The sequence below is a fragment of the Hyla sarda genome, chromosome 10, assembly GCF_029499605.1.
Source record: "Hyla sarda isolate aHylSar1 chromosome 10, aHylSar1.hap1, whole genome shotgun sequence".
Lineage (NCBI taxonomy): Eukaryota > Metazoa > Chordata > Amphibia > Anura > Hylidae > Hyla > Hyla sarda.
Window position 1 is genome coordinate 132,061,886 of NC_079198.1, and position 6,607 is coordinate 132,068,492.

Here is a 6,607-nt window from a genome sequence, read left to right on the forward strand (position 1 = left end):
GGGCCCCAGGAGCAGCGGCGGCGGCGGAGACGACGAGGGACTGACCTGGTGCAGCGAGGATCGTTGGAGGTGAGTGACAGCCTCCTGCTGTTGCTTAGCAACAGCTCCCAGCATGCAAAAAGGGCATGCTGGGAGCTGTAGTTATGCAACAGCAGGAGGCAGACCACCACAACTCCCAGCATGCCCTTATGGGCATGCTGGGACTTGTAGTTTTGCAACAGCTGGAGGCACATTCTTTCTATGGAAAAGTGTACCTTCAGCTGTTGTGTAACTACAACTCCCAGCTTGCACAATCAGCTAAAGTGCATGCTGGGAGTTGTAGTGGTGCATCTGGTGGTTGCATAACTACAACTCCCAGCATGCCCGTTGGCTGTCGGTGACTGCTGAGAGTTGTAGTTTTGCAACAGCTGAAGGCACACTGAGTTAAGTAGCAAACCAGTGTGTCTCCAGCTGTTGCATAACTACAATCCCCAGCATCCCCAGCCAAAGTAGTATGCCTCCAGCTGTTGCATAACTACAACACCCAGCATGCCCTTCCGCTGTCCGTACATGCTGGGGGTTGTAGCTTTTGCAACAGCTGAAGGCACACTGGTTGCAAAACACTGAGTTTGTTACCAAACTCGGTGTTTCACAACCAGTGTGCCTCCAGCTGTTGCAAAACTACAACTCCCAGCATGCACTGATAGACCGTACATGCTGGGAGTTGTAGTTTTGCAACAGCTGGATGTTCCTCCCCCAATGGTAACGTACAGGGTACACTCACATGGGCGGAGGATTACAGTAAGTATCCGGCTGCAAGTTTGAGGTGCGACAAAATTTCTGCCGCAGCTCAAACTGCCAGCGAGAAACTACTGTGAACCCCCCGCCCGTGTGACTGTACCCTAAAAACACTACACTACACTAACACAAAATAAAATAAAAAGTAAAAAACACTACATATACACATACCCCTACACAGCCCACCTCCCCTGCCCAATAAAAATGAAAAACATCTGGTACGCCACTGTTTCCAAAACGGAGCCTCCAGCTGTTGCAAAACAACTACTCCCAGTATTGCCAGATAGCCGTTGACTGTCCAGGCATGCTGGGAGTTTTACAACAGCTGGAGGCACCCTGTTTGGGAATCACTGGCGTAGAATTCCCCTATGTCCACCCCTATGCAAGTCCCTAATTTAGGCCTCAAATGCGCATGGCGCTCTCACTTTGGAGCCCTGTCGTATTTCAAGGCAACAGTTTAGGGCCACATATGGGGTATCGCCGTACTCGGGAGAAATTGGGCTTCAAATTTTGGGGGGTATTTTCTGCTATTACCCTTTTAAAAAATGTAAACTTTTTGGGAAAACAAGCATTTTAGGTAAAAAAAATATATATTTTTTTACATATGCAAAAGTCGTGAAACACCTGTAGGGTATTAAGGTTCAAATTACCCCTTGTTACGTTCCCCGAGGGGTCTAGTTTCCAAAATGGTATGCCATGTTTTTTTTTTTTTTTGCTGTCCTTGCACCATAGGGGCTTCCTAAATGCGGCATGCCCCCAGAGCAAAATTTGCTTTCAAAAAGCCAAATGTTACTCCTTCTCTTCTGAGACCTGTAGTGCGCCAGCAGAGCACTTTTCACCCCCATATGGGGTGTTTTCTGAATCGGGAGAAATTGGGCTTCAAATTTTGGGGGGTATTTTCCGCTATTACCCTTTTTAAAAATGTAAACATTTTGGGAAAACAAGCATTTTAGGTAAAAATTTTTTTTTTTTTTACATATGCAAAAGTCGTGAAACACCTGTAGGGCATTAAGGTTCACGTTACCCCTTGTTACGTTCCCCGAGGGGTCTAGTTTCCAAAATGGTATGCCATGTGTTTTTTTTTTTGCTGTTCTGGCACCATAGGGGCTTCCTAAATGCGGCATGCCCCCAGAGCAAAATTTGCTTTCAAAAAGCCAAATGTGACTCCTTCTCTTCTGAGACCTGTAGTGCACCAGCAGAGCACTTTTCACCCCCATGCGAGGTGTTTTCTGTATCGGGAGAAATTGGGCTTCAAATTTTGGGGGGTATTTTCTGCTATTACCCTTTTTAAAAATGTAAAATTTTTGGGAAACCAAGCATTTTAGGTAAATAAAATATATATTTTTTTTACATATGCAAAAGTCGTGAATCACCTGTAGGGTATTAAGGTTCACTTTACCCCTTGTTACGTTCCCTGAGGGGTCTAGTTTCCAAAATGGTATGCCATGTGTTTTTTTTTTTTGCTGTCCTGGCACCATAGGGGCTTCCTAAATGCGGCATGCCCCCCAAAAACCATTTGTCACTCCTTCCCTTCTGAGCCCTCTACTGCGCCCGCCGAACAATTAACATAGACATATGAGGTATGTGCTTACTCGAGAGAAATTGGGTTTCAAATACAAGTAAAAATTTTCTCCTTTTTATCCCTTGCAAAAATTCAAAAATTGGGTCTACAAGAACATGCGAGTGTAAAAAATGAAGATTTTGAATTTTCTCCTTCACTTTGCTGCTATTCCTGTGAAACACCTAAAGGGTTAATACACTTACTGAATGTTTTTTTGAATACTTTAGGGGGTGTAGTTTTTATAATGGGGTCTTTTATGGGGTATTTCTAATATGAAGACCCTTCAAATCCACTTCAAAACTGAACTGGTCCCTGAAAAATAGTGAGTTTTAAAATTTTGTGAAAAATTTCAAAATTGCTGCTGAACTTTGAAGCCCTCTGGTGTCTTCCAAAAGTAAAAACTCATAAATTTTATGATGCAAACATAAAGTAGACATATTGTACATGTGAACCCAAAAAATATATATTTTGAATATCCATTTTCCTTACAAGCAGAGAGCTTCAAAGTTAGAAAAATGCAAAATTTTCATTTTTTTCATCAAATTTTGGGATTTTTCACCAAGAAAGGATGCAAGTTACCATAAAATTTTACCACTACGTTAAAGTAGAATATGTCACGAAAAAACAATCTCGGAATCAGAATGATAACTAAAAGCATTCCAGAGTTATTAATGTTTAAAGTGACAGTGGTCAGAATTGCAAAAAACGCTCCGGTCCTTAAGGTATAAAATGGCCTGGTCCTTAAGGGGTTAAAGGTGAAGAAGGCCTTTCAGTTCCAAATTTCCAAAATTATAATTTATTATTTCCAAAATTATTATACAGATGTGGTTTATTTCAGGTTAACAAGGAGTTTATTTAAATGTAGGATTGAATAGATATTTAGGGATTAATTAATGTAATTTGATTGAATTGATTGAAAGGGGAGTTTTGTCACAAAAGTTTGAAACATTTTCTCACCTAAACAAAGCTTGGAATAAGTTTAAACATCTTTTTTCACTTAAGGGTAACATCCCTATCACACCACTGAAATAATACACACATTGAGGAATTTTTTTTAAATTAAAGATTTAAAACTCTTTTTGGGAAAGAAGAGGGTTAACAAGAGTTGAACAATTATTTATTAATGGTAAAATTCTTACCTATGAGCAATTGCAAAGTAATTATGATATGAGCACTTAAGTATCAGGTATATGATACTTATTAAATAAAAAAAGATGCATTTATTATTAATACACATAATGCAATTTAAAGGGGTTGTGCGCTGCCCTGACTTTCGGAGGTCCGCTCACAGCGTCCGGAAGTTCATTACTCCGAACGCTGTGTGCGGGTTTTCGTGTTCGCGGCCGCCGGACGTGACATCACGCCCGGCCCCTTGTGACGTCTCACCTGCCCCCTCGTGATGTCTCACCCGCCCCCTCTATGAAAGTCTATGGGAAGGGTGCCCTGTCACGCCCCCTTCCCATAGACTTTGGTAGAGGAGGCGGGCGTGACATCACGAGGGGGCGGGCGAGACGTCACGAGGGGCCGGGCATGGCGTCACGCCCGGCGGCCGCAAACACGGAAGCCTATCAACTTTCTGAAATCATTATGGGACAAAGGAGTAACAATGATGATATGCTAAATCAAACATACTGGGAAAATAAATTAGGTCCCACAACAGAAGTTGAATAGGAAAATATTATTAAACCTTCACCAGTGTGCCTCCAGCTGTGGCAAAACTATAACTCCCAGTATGCATGGTCTGTCAGTTGTAGTTTTGCAATAACTGGACAGGTTTGTGCCCCCACCCATGTGAATGTATAGGGTACTTTCAAACGGGCGGGGGCTTACAGTGATTTTCTGCTGCAAGTTTGAGCTGCGGCAAATTTTCCACCACAGCTCAAACTCCCAGCGGGAAATTCGCTGTGAACCCCCGCCCATGTGACTGCACCATAAAAACACTACACTACACAAAATAAAGGGTAAAACACTACATATACACCCCCTTAAACTGCCTCCCCACCTAAAAATATGTCTCGTACAGCAGTGTTTTCTAGAAGGAGCCTCCAGCTGATGCAACACAACAACTCCAAGCATTGCACTGACTGTCCAGGCATGCTGGAAGTTTTGCACCCTGTTTGGGAAACACTGCTGTAGGGTAATTGTGGTGGCAGAGGCAATTGTAATGCTTGCTTCCGGGTCCGCCCTTGTGCAAATCCCTAATTTAGGCCTCAAATGAGCATTGTGCTCTCTCACTTCAGAGCCTTGTCGTATTTCAAGGCAACAGTTTAGGGCCAAATATGGGGTATTTCCCTACTCGTGAGAAATTGTGTTACAAATTTTTGGGGACTTTTTTTTCCTTTTACCCCTTATGAAATGGAAAAGTTGGGGTCTACACTAGTATTTTGGTGTAAAAAATAACACTAATATGCTTTTTTACAATACCATGGTGTTGTCCCATACTTTTCTTTTTCACAAGAGGTAAAAGGAACAAACCACCCCCAAAATTTGTAACGCAATTTCTCCTGAGTACGGAAATACCCCATATGTGGACGTAAAATACTCTGCGGGCGCACAAAAAGGCTCACGCACCATGTACATTTGAGGCCTAAATTGGTTATTTGCACAGAGGTGGCTGATAGCAATGGTTCTGACATAAAAGCAAAAAAAAAAACACCCACATGTGACCCTATTTTGAATTTACACCCCTCACGGAATGTAACAAGGGGTATAGTGAGCCTCAACACCCCACAAGTGTTTGACAAATTTTCATTAAATTTGGATGTGAAAATGAAAAATGTGGGTTTTTGGAGAGAGAATTTGGCTGGAATTGAAGGCCATGTTCGTTTACAAAGCCCCCATAGTGCCAAAACAAAGGACTCCCACATGTGACCCCAATTTGAAAACTAGAGTAGAGTGAGCATTTATGTCCCACAGGTGTCTGACAGATTTTTTGAACAAAGGTCCACTGTTCCAAAGATCTTACAAACGCCAGTGGGGTGTAAATTCTGCACTGCAGTGGGGTGTAAATTCTGCACTGCAGTGGGGTGTAAATACTGCACCCCTTTTTTACATTCCGTGAAGGGTGTAGTTTCTGAAAAAGAGTCACATGTGGAGGGGGCCCACTGTTCTGGCACCATGGGGTTTTGGTAAACGCACATGGCCCCCAACTTCTATTCCAACCAAATTCTCTCTCCAAAAGCCCAATGGCGCTCCTTCTGTTCTGAGACCTGTAGTACGTAAGCAGAGCACTTTACGTCCACATATGGGGTATTTCCTTACTCAGGAGAAATTGGGCTTCAAACTTTGGGGTCAATTTTTGCCTATTAACCCATGTAAAAATGAAAAATTTGGAGTAACACCATTATTTTAGTGATAAAAATCACATTCTTCATTTGCACGTCCAACTTCAACACAAAACCCATCAAACACCTTTGGTGGTGCTAAGGCTCACTGTACCCCTTGTTACGTTCCTTGAGGGTCGTAGTTTCCCAAATAGTGTGCCATATGTTTTTTTTTTTGTTTTTTTTTTGCTGTTCTGGCACCATAGGGGCTTCCTAAATGCAACATGCCCCCCAAAAACCATTTCAGCAAAATTCACCCTCCAAAATCCCACAGTTGTTCTTTCCCTCCTGAGCCATGTTGTGAGCCCGCAAAGCACTTTACGTCAACATATGAGGTATTTCCTTACTCGAGAGAAATTGGGTTACAAATTTTGCGGGGATTTTTCTCCTTATAATCATTGTAAAATTGAACAAAATGGGCTACAAGAACATGTTAGGGTAAAAAAATTGAGATTTAGATTTTTTTTCCCTCCACTTTGCTGCTGTTCCTGTGAAAAACCTAAAGGGTTAACGCACTAACTGAATGTCATTTTGAATACTTCGAGGTTTGAAGTTGCCATGTTTTAATGTAGCAATAATGTTTATTAACTGTATGGAAAAATGCAGGCAACTGCAAAAAAAAAAAAAAGATTGAAATAACTTTATTTTTTTTCGATACAGTGGTAAATGTTGAATGTTTATATATGTTGGGGAAACCTAGGCTTCAATGCAAGAAAACAGAGCTTAAAGCAGACCTTTCAGCAGGTTTTTAGGGAATAAAGTACGGACTCTGCCTTCAGTTACAAGACCCCTCCAGCACAGAGATTAAAAAGTATTTGCAAATTAGGCTTTGGAGCCAGCAGGGTATTTGCCTTGGCTGCCAAAGTGCCGCAAAGTTTAGCCCCTTTACCAGTTAGTCTCCTGTCAATCATGTAGAGCAGGTACCGATGCAAAGAGAAGAGTGACT